We start from the raw sequence: 14,328 nt of genomic DNA on the forward strand, positions 1-14,328 counted from the left end.
TGTAAGAGGGCTACATCCCTGGCCTCATCCAGCTGGTCCACCACATCTTCTTGGAATGTCTTGTAGCTATTCTCGTCATAAGTTTGTACCCTTGGAGACCCATACTCTAGGTCTGTCGGGAGGACAGCCTCAGACCCATAGACCATGAAGAAAGGGGTGAAGCCTGTGGCTCGGCTTCGGGAAGTCCTTAGACTCCAGATCAGTGCTGGTAGCTCTTTAAGCCACTTCTTTCTGAACTTGTCCAACCGGTTAAAAATCATGGGCTTCAGACCTTGGAGGATCATGCCATTAGCACGTTCTACCTAGACATTGGTCTTTGGATGAGCCACTGCTGCCCAGTCTACACGTATGTGGTGTCTATCATAGAATTCCAGGAACTTTTGCTTGGTGAACTGTGTGCCATTATCCATGATGATGGAGTTGGGGACTCCAAATCGATGGATAATGTATGTGAAGAATAGCACTACTTGTTCGGCCTTGATCCTTGTGATGGATCGGACCTCAATCCACTTGGAGAACTTGTCGATTGCGACAAGCAAGTGGGTGAAGCCCCCGGGCGCTTTCTGCAGAGGCCCAACGAGGTCGAGGCTCCAAATAGCAAAGGGCCAAGTGATGGGGATCGTCTGAAGAGCCTGAGCCGGGAGGTGGATCTGCCGAGCGTAGAACTGGCATCCCACATAGGTTCGGACGATCTGTGTGGCATCGGCTACGGTGGTGGGCCAGTAGAAGCCTTGTCGGAAGGCATTTCCTACTAGCGTGCGAGGCGCTGCATGGTGGCTGCAAGCCCCCGAGTGTATCTCCTGAAGGAGCTTGATTCCTTCACGCATGAGAATGCCCAAGGGGCTGCGCTTGTACATCTCTCCATCGAGGAGTACGAAAGCTTTGGCACAACGAGCTACTCATCGTGCCTTGGCTTGATCTAGGGGCAAAGTGTCGTCGACGAGGCGTTGCAGGACTGGATAATGCCAATCTGGCAAGTCGTCTGGTGCGGGAGCCTCAGACTCGATGTCCATGGCCTCTGGCTCGGGAGCCACGGGGGGCTCGAGATCAAGACCTAGGCCGGTCGGGGAAGGATCCGAGCCTCCGTCTTCCTTGTAGTCGATGGAGGGCTTGTGGATGTCACTGACAAAGACGTCCGGGGGACCGTAGCCCGCTTGGATGCCATTTATGCGAGTGCATCGGTGGCCTCATTGTATTTTCTTAACACGTGGTTAAGTTCGAGGCCGTCGAACTCTTCCTCCAGGCGCCAGACTATCTTGTAGTATGCATCCATCTTGGGATCGTGGCAACTAGAATCTTTGATGACCTAGTCAATGATGAGCCTAGAGTCGCCTCGGACATCGAGCCACTTGCTCCCAAGCTCGATCGTGATGTGGACACCGTTGAAAAGGGCCTCATATTCCGCCACGTTGTTTGAGGCGGGGAAGTGGAGTCAGATTGCGTATCGCATCCTTACTTCGAGGGGTGAGATGAAGACGAGGCCTACGCCGGCCTCGGTTTTCATCAAGGACCCGTCGAAGTACAAGGTCCAGCACTCGGACTGGATCTGGGGTGGAGGGAGCTGGGTTCCCGTCCACTAAGCCATGAAATCCGCCAAGACTTGAGATTTTATGGCCTTCTGATGCTCGTAGGTGATCCCATCACCCATGAGCTCTATAGCCCACTTAGCAATTCTGCCATGAGCCTCTCGGTTTTGGATCACCTCTCCTAGAGGGAAGGATGATACTACCAAGATGGGATGAGACTGGTCCTGCTCCAAGGTCTTGCGCAGTTGCCGGAGACGCACGTGCTCTTCTTCGAGCCTAGCCTCTAGCTCGTCGAGCTGCTCGAGGTTAGGATGTTAGACCTCTGCAGGGGCCGACGCGGTCCCGTGCACTCTAGGATGACTTTTGGGAGTCGTGTTTGGAGGGGAGTCGTGTTCGGCTACTCAGAGGGTCCTGCGCCACCTTGGGCATCATGGGCTGCTCCTTCAACTTCGAGGTCGAAGCATTCTTATCATGGATCGTAGCCGCCATCATCGGAGTTAGAGCAGCCGAGGCAATAGTTGCTAGTCTCAAGGAAGCGCATGAAAGTTTCTGGGTCGCCACAACCGGAAAAGTCAGCGCCAGCCCATTCATCTTCTCCTGAGGTGGGATCCTCAGGGCATGACGAAACAGGCGGTGTAGCGATAAGGTCCAGTGTAGACCTTAAGTGATGCCCCGGAAGGTCCACGTATGCACTTAGCAAAGTGCTCGCAGAAGAAGCATAGGTGGCGGTTATGCTCCTGAGCCCGAAAGGGAGCTCAGAAGGCGTAGCTGCTATTGGGTATTCTTAACATCACTACCAAAAGTAGACAGTTTTCTAAATCTGATAACGGTGCCAAAAATACCAAACCTATCTCTCATACCACTTAAGCCAAGTTGTCATCCCCAGCATGATATAAGAGACACGGTATTGAAATATGCAATTGCTCTTCTAAATAAATAATGAATGGGATCTGCAAGCGCACAGATTAATACCGATGTAGCATTTTAACCGGGAAGTATTCCAGGTATCGTTATTTATATTTTTACCACTGGGAAGGGATTAGCAATCATCAATATTGATTACAGAATAGAATATGAGATTGAGTATCTATCATTGCATGTATAATTGAGAACATTTATCTAACTCTTTCATACAGGGGTAAGTGTCACATAAAAGATATATGAAGTAATGAATAGTGACAAAGATAATTAATCTGATCAGCATGACTTAGCCACATAATAAATATGATAATCACCTCAATTAGATACTCTAGAAAGTCATTAGCATGGAATTAGAACGAACTACAAGAATATTTCCTAAGTTATTCTCAACTATATAGTCTAGCATTATCATAGTTAGTGCAAGCATACTTAGCAATCATTGCGAGACAAGACTACGCCCATGCATAGTGATATTAGCAAGGAATATGAGAAACATCGTAATCACTCCCCTATAATAATGTTGCTCTGCTAGCCCAATACACGAGAGGGGGACTATATAAGAATCAATAAAGCTGTCACTATCACGAACTACCCCACGATCTGGCATATTGGGTACAATCGCAGATAAATACGGTATAAGCACCACGCCTACACAATATCAAACATTTACCCATGGATCCGATGGATAGACGCTATACGATCCTAAGCATGTATATAGATCCAATCTAACTAAGCCAAGTACATAACTATGATAAACTAAGAACAATATAATCTTGAATATAAGCAAGTAGAGCAAAGTCATAAGCAATATATTGAAGTAGAACAAAGTCATATTCATAATATTGAAGAACAAAGATAATTAGAAGAACAATTAGAAGCACAATTTGATAATTACCAAGAATCCTCTTGACAGATCCGGAAACCAATCGAAGATTGACTTCTTCTAGTTCTAATCCTATGTAGCTATGCTAATCTAGATGTCTAATTGATGTGGTGGCTCTAATCTTGATCAGAGGCTTCTTCTCCCTTGAGGAATAATGAATTAGGGTTGAGAGGCTCTCTCCTCCAGGGGCCAGGGGGTCTGATTTTATAGTCCCTTCAAGTGAATATGGGCCGTTGGATCAAACCGACATTGATTGAACGGTTATCCTTGATCATTTAGGTCGATGGAGATCTTTCCCGAAAGAGAGTCCTGATTGGACTCAGAAGGGGGCCGGGCGCCCAGTGCCTGGCCCCGTTCGGCCTCCGCTTCCTTCCCGTGGCTTCTGGAATCTTCTAGATGTAAGATAATTGCGCGGCACGTTGATATCTCTATGTAATCCCAACGTGTGGGCCTTTCTTCCGTATTTCCTGATAACCCCCTGCAGAAATACACAAACACAAAAACTCGTGGAATTCTGTCAGATAAAACCCTAAGTCTAGATGTTGATTTCATTTGGATCCTTTTCTTTGTTTATTTGATAATTAAATTTGATACTTAAGGACCGTCAACAAACTCCCCCAAGCTTACCTCTTGCTCGTCCCTGAGCAAGGATAATCTCAGCGATGGATCAGAAGTTGTTGCAACATCTTTAAAAATTGACGGTACACATGCTTTTAAATAAAAACTTATCTCTGAGTTAGAGTAAACTGTCAAGACTTAAAATTTACTTACTTTACCTTTCACCTTGGGACTTGTAACCGTCACTTCTGTCTTGAGTAGTTAAAAGATTGAACAGTCTAGTCAAGTGCCATGTCCCTTATTCTTGATCAGCTATAGCTCTGGAGTTTTTGCAGATTTTCAAATAAAACTCAGAGATTCCTTGTATGATTCTCTCATATCTCTCTTTTGTGGTATTTCTAGATCCTTACCAAGGTAGTGATGGTATATGCCTTCTCTCAAAATATGTAGTATTTAAGGTATAAAGCATATTGACATTGCCTTCTCTCTCACCCTACTCTAATAAGGCTTTAATATCTGGAGCTCATAGGTGGGAGATAAAATATACATACTTACAAGACATTTATTGTATAGTCAAACCATGGATCCAAAGAAACAAATCATTAAGTCAAATCAAGATGTGCATGTGTGGCGAATGAATGGTGTATGGTGATGATGGTGATAACAAAGGTGAAAGTCTAATTCTACTTTTTGCTCTTTGAGGGGATACATACCTTCCTTGCTTTCTGAAACTTTATGAGGAGAATGAGATGCTCTTCTTATTCTTTTCTCTCAGGTGGGTATCTTGTACCCCTAATTCTACTGTCGGACACTTGTTCATTTTTACCTCTCGTCTCACTTTTTCTTTTCTTTCGAGGATCCGGACACTTGCCCCTTTTTATTTCTTCGTATTTATTTTTCTCTTTTTTTTAAGGCACTCATCTCATGAGATAATGTAGCAAGTGGTAGTAACAAGATATCTTGAGCATTTATTTCACAGGGAAAAATAGAAATATTTTTGGCCATTCTCTCCCGGATTAGGTGTAGAATATTTTTGGGTGGTTTTGGAGATGGAAATGATTGGAAATATGTGGATGGTACTTCCAGAGTAGAAGTAGCATGTGTGAGTGAACGTGCAAATGAATCTTGATTTAACCACATGACAAGCTCCTAAGGGTCTACATAGCTTGACCACACTCAATGCTCATAAGCAGTAAAAAGTAAATGTGTGGCTCAAAGTCTAGCAAGCATGTATATACGCTGGTGGTAGGAATTTAAACTCTCATCATATAGGAACTCATCATGCAATATTTTAAAGATTTTTCAAAGATAAAATTCTCCAGAATTCTAGCATCTCTAGGAACAGATAAACAGCAGCTCAACCTTCCCATATCATATCCGTTAACAACTTAGACTTCAGATCAAGTTTTCTTCCCACAAGTTTAGGTTTAGAGCAAGCTTTAAACTATAACAGCTGTGTCTAAACTTGAGAAAGAACTTCAAATTTTAAAATTAGGCAGAGCAACGATTCATCATATCCATGCTAGAGTTTTATTATTAAGATTCAGATTAGCATAGCCACTTTACTTATTTATTAAGCATACTAAGTAAAGGATATATATATATAAGCACAAAATGTTTATTTGTTTTTTCATAGTTATGTATATCTATATTTTAATTTAGTATAAGTATAAAGATAGATAGATAGAAATACTTATCGGGATAGGTGGGGGTGCTCTCCCCCAAGCTGAATTTTGACGTAATTTCTCTTGATGTAGCTAGCAGGTGGCAGAGGTTTATTTGAAAGTCAGCAGCATTCTGACAGCGATTAGAATGTCCTCCGTCTGCTAGTCTTTTTGATTCTTAAATTCTGTGGAGCTCAAATAGACAACAAAGCTTTGTGGAACTGATTAAGTGTTAGCATAAATATCTAGCCTTTATCTTGTTGAGCTTCCTCAATAAATATTACTCCCTGTTTTTATATTTTCATTTTATAAAGCAGAAAAGAAATATTTGTTTTATTTTTATGCCACCACAGTGAATGTACTTATGGGTTTTATGCCACTCGTATACTCACATGGGGCTTACTGTTTTTTAAATTTTTTATTTTCTTTTTAAGATAGTATGAACATGATTAACTAAGCAAATTGTTTAAAATAATTGAAAGGGAAAGGATAACTACCAAGTTTACCTCTTGGCAAGGCGTTCGGTGTTTTTAAGTCCTCCGAACGGGACTCTCCTCTTTCTCAATTGTCCTGGGATTCGTTGGGTGGCGGAGTCGGTACTTCCGGCGGCGCCTTCTCTTCATGTATAGTTATCTTCTCTTTCCATACCTGACTCGGTGCTACGGTCTTCTTTGGATAATTCTGTTTAAACTGAATGTCTTCTGACCTTACAACTTCTCCTTCATAGTCTGCCCATCCATCCTTGATGATTTCCCTCCTCTGGTTGCAGTTGCGTCGTTTTCTGACCTGCTTAGATTCTTCAAAGATTTAGTTAGGGTCAGTAAAATAACGGCGTACCTTCTCTGAGGGGAAATGCATATGGACTTCTCCGGTTCCAATGTAGATGATTGCTTTAACGGTGCTGAGGAATGGTCTTCCAAGGATGATGGGTGGATCGCATTCATCTTCTCCCATGTGAACAACCTGAAAGTTTGTGTAGACAAAATGATCGTCTATTTTGACAGGGACATCAGTTACTATTCCTTTAACCTCTCGAAACATCTGATCTGCCATCTAGAGCTGAATGTATGTTGGTCTTAGGGGCATGGTTCCGAACAAGAGCCGATAGGTGATTGCGGCCATTATGTTGACACCCGATCCGGTGTCGCAAGTTGTCTTGTAGAAGTTGTATCCATTTATGGAGCAGTAGATGCTTGACATTCCTGGGTCGTCCTTTTTGGTCAAAAATGGTGACTTAAGTTGTTGATCTTGACCTCCATGAAGTGCAGTGACCATCTTAGCTGACTCGGTCCACACTTGCTTGTTCCTGTTCCTCCTGTTGGTCCTCTTCCTTGATTCACGTCTAGATTGATCTGGGATTTGTGTAGTCTTGTTCTTGAAGAAAAATGTCTCCTTCCTCCCTTTGATGTAGAAACTGATCTTGGCAGCACTGGCATAGATGACAGCTCCCGAGGTGTTTAAGAATGGCCTCCCTAAGATGATGGGTGCCCTCTCATCATTACCGGTCTCTATCACCACGAAGTCTGCTAGGGCATATAAGGTACCAACTCGGACACAAAGGTTCTTCAATATTCCTTTTGGAAAACTTATTGTCTGATCTGCAAACTGCAAACACATGGTTGTTTCTAATAGAGGATACGTAAAGAATTTTTCATAGAGTACCCTGGGTATAATGTTGACGCTGGAGCCAAAGTCACAGAGTGCTTCTGGGACGTCCACCATACCGATGGAGATTGGGATGACGGGGCCTCCTGGATCGCCTCTCTTGACCGGCAGAAGGTCAGTAGTAACATCAGTGACGGGGTTACTCCAATTACCTGCATCAAACATGTCTACAAGATTTGCAGATTCTAATCCTTCCCGTTGTGATGGTATACCAGGGTTAGTAGCAGGAACAACAGCAGCTATTTGATTTAATTGAGATTCAATCATTTTATTAAAGCTAATTTGATTCTTGATGGCAGTAGAGAAATTATCCATTCTGTTATTTATATTTTCTAGCATTTTATCATTTGATGCCAATTTCTTAGATAAGTTATCCATTAGCTTTCCTTGATTAGACACTAACTCTCTCAGAGGTGGAAAATTATTATTATTGTTGAAAGAATTGTTACCTTGATAATTACCTGAGTAGTTAGGCCTCTGTTGATTCCAACCTTGATTTTGTTAAGGACGGTAGTAGTACTAGTTGTTGTTGTTGATGTAGTTCACATCCTCAAGCATCTCAGGACAGTGAATGTCTGAGTGTCCAGTGTCTCGACACTCCTCACAAGTCATGTGAGAGTCGTAGATGTGTATAACTTCTTTCTTATCTCCAGCTCTATCATCGAGCTTCTTCATGAGCAGGTCTAGCTTTGCAGATAGTATGTCTACCTCCTTGAGCTGATGCATACTTCCACCTCTCTTGCGTGTCTGGGTCCTCTCTTCATTCCAACGTTGATTGGACGCCATCTTCTCCACAAGAGCTATGGCTTGTGATATGGTAAGTGATAAGAATGCTCCTCCAGCTGCAACATTCATGGTTTCTCGGGCACTGTTGTCGAGCCCATGATAAAACGTCTACATCAATAGCCAACTCTCCATTCCATGATGGGGACATTCTAGGATGTAGTCTTGGAAGCGCTCCCATGATTCTATAACAGATTCATCATGTTGTTGCTGAAAACTTGTAATCTTCCCACGGAGAGCATTGGTCTTGCCCATGGGAAAGAATTTAGCCAGGAAGTTTGTTGAGCAGAGTGCCCACGTAGTATTCTTCTCCTTTGTAGCGTAGAACCACTGCTTCGCTCTTCCTAACAGTGAGAATGGGAAGAGGCGAAGTAGTATAGCATCTCTAGGGACTCCTGATATGGTAAATGTGTTGCAAATCTCCAGGATGTGTTGGAGATGAGCACTAGCATCTTTGTGTGCCTTCCCATAGAACTGGTTGGATTGCACCATGTTGATAAGTCCAGGCTTGAGCTCAAAGTTGCCATTGATCTCTGCAGCAGGTCCAGTGCGGATGTTGTCCATAGTGGGAGCTGAGAACTCGCGGATTGATTTGTTCGCCATGGCTGCGAACTCTAAAGACAAGTTTCGGTGATCTTCTTGGTTGGATGAAGCTTCTTGCTGTAGTGTTGATGATCTCTTCTTGAGCTTGGCTCTTGTTTTTCTGAATAACGCTTCGGGATTGTCAACAAAATTTCCTGGAAGATGTCTTTTATTCATACAATACTCTGCATAAGATAAAAATAGAAAATATCGGGGTAAAACTGTATGAGAGAATTGATAAGCTCAATCATATTAGTGATGCGAATGATAACTCAAAAATCTATATCCATTCCTGATTAGTAATCAACCTTCCCCGGCAACGGCGCCAAAAATGCTTGTTGCGTATTCTTAACATCACTACCAAAAGTAGACAGTTTTCTAAATCTGATAACGGTGCCAAAAATGCCAAACCTATCCCTCATACCACTTAAGCCAAGTTGTCATCCCTAGCATGATATAAGAGACGCGGTATTGAAATATGCAATTGCTCTTCTAAATAAATAATGAATGGGATCTGTAAGCGCACAGATTAATACCGATGTAGCATTTTAACCGGGAAGTATTCTAGGTATCGTTATTTATATTTTTACCACTGGGAAGGGATTAGCAATCATCAATATTGATTACAGAATAGAATATGAGATTGAGTATCTATCATTGCATGTATAATTGAGAACATTAATCTAACTCTTTCATACAGGGGTAAGTGTCACATAAAAGATATATGAAGTAATGAATAGTGACAAAGATAATTAATCTGATCAGCATAACTTAGCCACATAATAAATATGATAAGCACCTCAATTAGATACTCTAGAAAGTCATTAGCATGGAATTAGAACGAACTACAAGAAGATTTCCTAAGTTATTCTCAACTATATAGTGTAGCATTATCATAGTTAGTGAAAGCATACTTAGCAATCAATGCGAGAAAAGACTACGCCCATGCATAGTGATATTAGCAAGGAATATGAGAAACATCGTAATCACTCCCCTGTAATAATGTTGCTCTGCCAGCCCAATACACGAGAGGGGGAATATATAAGAATCAATGAAGCTGTTGTTGACGGTTCTTATGTATTAATTTTAATCATCAAATAAACAAGAGAAAGGACCAATATACAACCAACACCTAGAATTAGGGTTTGATCTGACAGAATTCCATGAGTTTTGTTATTCATCTATTTCTGCAGGGGGTTATCAGGAAATAAGGAAGAAAGGCCCACATGTCGGGATTACATAGAGATATCAACGCACCGCACGATTTTCTACCATCTAGAAGACTCCAGAAGCCACGGAAAGAAGACGGAGGCCGAAAGGGGCCAGGCCTAGGGCGCCCGCCCTGGTGACCTGGGCGCCCGCCCCCTGCTGGATGCCAATCAGGACTCTCTTCGCACGGGATATTCCACCGACCTATTGGATCAAGAAAAACATAGTACCACCTCGCCCACCGACCCAAAAACGCATAGAGGAGGAGGACTATATAAGGAGACCCCCCTGGCCCTGGAGAAGACATGAAGAAATTATCATAGAGATTGAGGGGTGCCCTCGAAGGAAAACCTCTTCTCTAATTAATATTTCTTTTTAGGCTTAGCAACCAATGTAAGGTAGAAATAGTTCTTCTAGTTTCTACTAGATTGAGAGAGATAGAGTGGAGGTGTAGATTGGAGGAAGCCCGGCCTGTCGGTGTCTACTCCAAGCTTGTACCTGCGGGATCAAGTTCTCCTAACCCGAAGCTCGCTCCTAGGATTCTTCAGTATTTCGACTTCTAAATTCTAGTAAGTTCTTGTTTTATTGTTCTTATGGTTTATGAGTTTACTTTAATCTCTTCGCGTAGAGTTTAGAGTAATCATTGCTGGCGTAAACGTGGTGTTTAGGCTGGGGTACTCATAGATATTCCCTGACTAGCTGGACCGTGGTAGTAGTGAGGAACGTGACAATTCCGAGTTACCTTCGCAGACCATATCTCGTTAGCCGGAAAGATAGGGTTTATAGGTGCGGGTTGAACATCCTTTGTGGTGTCTAGATTCCGTTAGCCTCCCCATTAGAACAGTAGATCATCTTTACCAAGGTTAGAAGGAGACTACGGTTGCAGTCTTCTCTATTTATCACTCACATCGAAAGACATTCTTTGTGCCTAAAGGGTTAGTAGTAATAGACTGGTTAGTCAGATGCACTCTTTCTCCTAGTGGTAAAAAAATAAATACGATACTCTGGATAATTTCCCGGGTGAAGTGCTCACTGATATCCGTGCGCTTGCGGATCAATTCCTTATTGCGTTCCCAAATATCAACAAGCATTTCTGGCGCCGTTGCCGGGGAGAAAGACGGTTGCTGAGATAACCTGAGTCTCACTACTAGCTTGTATCTATACTTTTATCTTTTCTTATTTTTTATATTCTTTATTTATTTTCTTTACTCTTACCTTATGGAAAACCAAAATTCTAAATCGATCCATGAGTCTGCAATCCCTTCAGTAACTGACCTTTTACCATGGGAATCATCACAGCCTATCCAAACATCCCAGTATAAGTTAAGTTCTAGGTTGATTGCCATGATTCAAAACCTATCTTTTTCGGGAAAGGAAGACGAAAACCCTTACCTTCATATTAGAGATTTTGAGCAAACATGTGATTGTCTTCGCATTGAAGGCATTTCTGATAAAACTTTGCGTTGGAAGCTTTTTCATTTTTCTTTAAGGGGAGAAGCTAGACAATGGTACAGTCAGAAGGTAAGTCAACAACAAGGTGAATGGGGAGTTTTACGAGCCAACTTTTGTCTGGATTTCTATTCCCTTGACCGTATAGCCAACCTTAGACTCGAAGTCCTATCTTTTAAACAAAAAGATAATGAAACTTTGGGAAAATCCTGGAAACGTTTTTTTGATCTTTTAGAATCTGGTCCAAACCTTAATCTTGAAGACCCTATTCTTTTATTCCACTTTTTTCGAGGTCTTCATAAAAATCACAAACAAATGCTACACACAATGTCTAGAGGTTCTTTCTTTCGCATCCCAACTGATGAAGCTAAAGTGATCCTAGATAGAATCCTAGAAGCTGAGATGGATAATACCCTTCATGATGAAACCTACGAAGCCGAAGTAGACACTCTGCCAAATTCTTCATCTACTTTAGCTATCCCAAGTTCTGAGCCACAAGAGAAAGAAATTCCACCACCGGACTTCATGTTGGATATAGAATCTGATCTTTTTGCCGATTTTGGAAACATTTCAAACTACCATTCTATTGACAAACCCCAAAACGGCCAGTTTAGCATTTATTTGCCAAGTGAACATCAATTGAGAGAGCTTATCTCAGTAATGAGTAGCGAATGGTTGGAGGAATCAGAGCTTTCCTCTGATGTGATCCGTTTGGACACACCCTCTATAACTATACGCTGTGCTTATAATTCTGATCGATTTAATGCTCTTTATAATCCTATTGTGGGGATAAATATCATGTCCGAATCTTTTGCACTTAAACTATTTAAAAATCTTGTCTTAACCCCCACAACAAAAGTCATAAAGGAATCTTCGGGACGATTAGTCCCCAGTCTTGGAATTATTAATGTCCTACCTCTTACGGTAGAAGGCTCCATGGTTCATTTGAACTTCTATATCTTTGATACATGGGACTTCGACCTGTTGATAGGACAACCTTTTAGAAGACTCCTTTATGAAGGTCATACTGGAAAGGTACACATTTCTTTTGGAAAAACTTTTAAATTGCTAATAACAATTTCACACTCCTTAAACAATAAGGCCGAATCATATCTTTTGCCTGATCCTATGGAGGAGGTAAAGGCTGCATCTCTAGAGCTTTTAGATGAATCAGACTTAGAAGACGAAACTCCTTTCTTCACAGAAGAAGAAGACGAACCTTCTGAGCCTGAACCCTTAGATGAGTTTGCAGAAACACCTAGACCCCCCATAGAGCTTAAAACTTTACCACCCGGTCTTACATATGCTTTCCTAAACAATAATCTAGAGTTCCCTGTGATCATTAGCGATAAACTCACTCCGGATCAAACTCTGCGATTAATGACATTCTTGAGAAACATCACTCAGTGTTCGGCTACTCGCTCCAAGATCTTACAGGAATCAGTCCTATGATTTGTACCCATCGTATTCCAACAGATCCTTCTGCTCCACCCTCTCGAGAACCCCAACGTAGACTTAACAACACTATGAGAGAGGTAGTTAAAAAGGAAGTTATAAAGTTACTGCATGCAGGGATTATATATCCTGTGCCGCACAGTGAGTGGGTAAGCCCAGTGCAAGTTGTGCCTAAAAAGGGAGGCATGACTGTTATTATGAATGAAAAGGACGAGCTAATTCCGGAACGCACCGTCACAGGATAGCGGATGTGCATAGACTATAGAAAACTAAACAAAGCCACGAGAAAAGATCACTTTCCTTTACCTTTTATAGATGAGATGCTAGAGCGGTTAGCAAACCATTCGTTCTTCTGTTTCTTAGATGGATATTCAGGGTATCACCAAATCCCGATCCATCCTGATGATCAAAGCAAAACCACATTTAAATGCCCATATGGAACTTATGCTTACCGTAGAATGTCTTTTGGGTTATGTAATGCACCAGCTTCTTTTCAAAGATGCATGATGTCTATATTTTCTGATATGATTGAAGAGATTATGGAAGTTTTCATGGATGATTTCTCTGTTTATGGAAAAACTTTTGATAGTTGTCTTGAAAACTTAGACAAGGTTTTGCAAAGATGTGAAGAAAAGCACTTAATCCTTAATTGGGAAAAATGTCATTTTATGGTTAGGGAAGGAATAGTGCTGGGACACCTAGTGTCTGAAAGAGGTATTGAGGTAGACAAAGCTAAAATTGAAGTAATTAAACAACTACCTCCACCTGTGAACGTAAAAGGAATTCGAAGCTTTCTTGGCCATGCTGGTTTTTATCGTAGATTCATAAAAGATTTTTCATTTATTGCTAGACCACTTACTCTTTTGCTAGCCAAGGATGCTCCTTTCGAATTTGATGATGCATGTCTAACATCTTTCAATTTATTAAAGAAAGCACTCATCTCTGCACCAATCATTCAACCCCCTGATTGGTCGCTGCCTTTTGAAATTATGTGTGATGCTAGTGATTATGCTGTGGGGGCAGTATTGGGACAAACTAAAAATAAGAAGCATCATGCAATTGCTTATGCCAGTAAAACTTTGACAGGAGCCCAACTTAATTATGCAACCACTGAAAAAGAGCTTCTGGCTGTTGTCTTTGACATTGATAAATTTAGATCTTATTTAGTTAGAGCTAAAATAATTGTTTACACTGATCATGCTGCACTAAAATATTTGCTCACTAAAAAAGATGCTAAACCTCGCCTGATTAGATGGATCTTATTACTCCAAGAATTTGACTTAGAAATAAAAGATAAAAAGGGAGAAGAAAATTCTGTTGCTGATCACTTTTCTAGAATGTATTTTAAGAGTCCACAGGAAACCCCCATCAATGATTCACTCCGGGATGACATGCTCTATGGGATTAACAGGTCTGACCCCTGGTATGCAGATATTGTTAATTTTATGGTTTCAGGGTATGTACCACCAGGAGCAAACAAGAAGAAGCTTATTCAAGAAAGTCGTTCACATATATGGGATGAGCCATACCTCTTCCGAGTATGCTCTGATGGCTTACTCAGGAGATGTGTGACCACTGAGGAAGGATGGAAGATCATCGACAGAAGTCATTCATCACCATATGGAAGTCACTA

At 41.6% G+C, this 14,328-nt stretch overlaps 1 pseudogene; it reads left to right on the forward strand.

Moving 5' to 3' along the window:
• Positions 1–13,936, forward strand: part of LOC110431292 — an 83,710-nt pseudogene extending 69,774 nt beyond the window's left edge.

The sequence above is a fragment of the Sorghum bicolor genome, chromosome 10 (genome assembly GCF_000003195.3).
Source record: "Sorghum bicolor cultivar BTx623 chromosome 10, Sorghum_bicolor_NCBIv3, whole genome shotgun sequence".
Taxonomy (NCBI): domain Eukaryota; kingdom Viridiplantae; phylum Streptophyta; class Magnoliopsida; order Poales; family Poaceae; genus Sorghum; species Sorghum bicolor.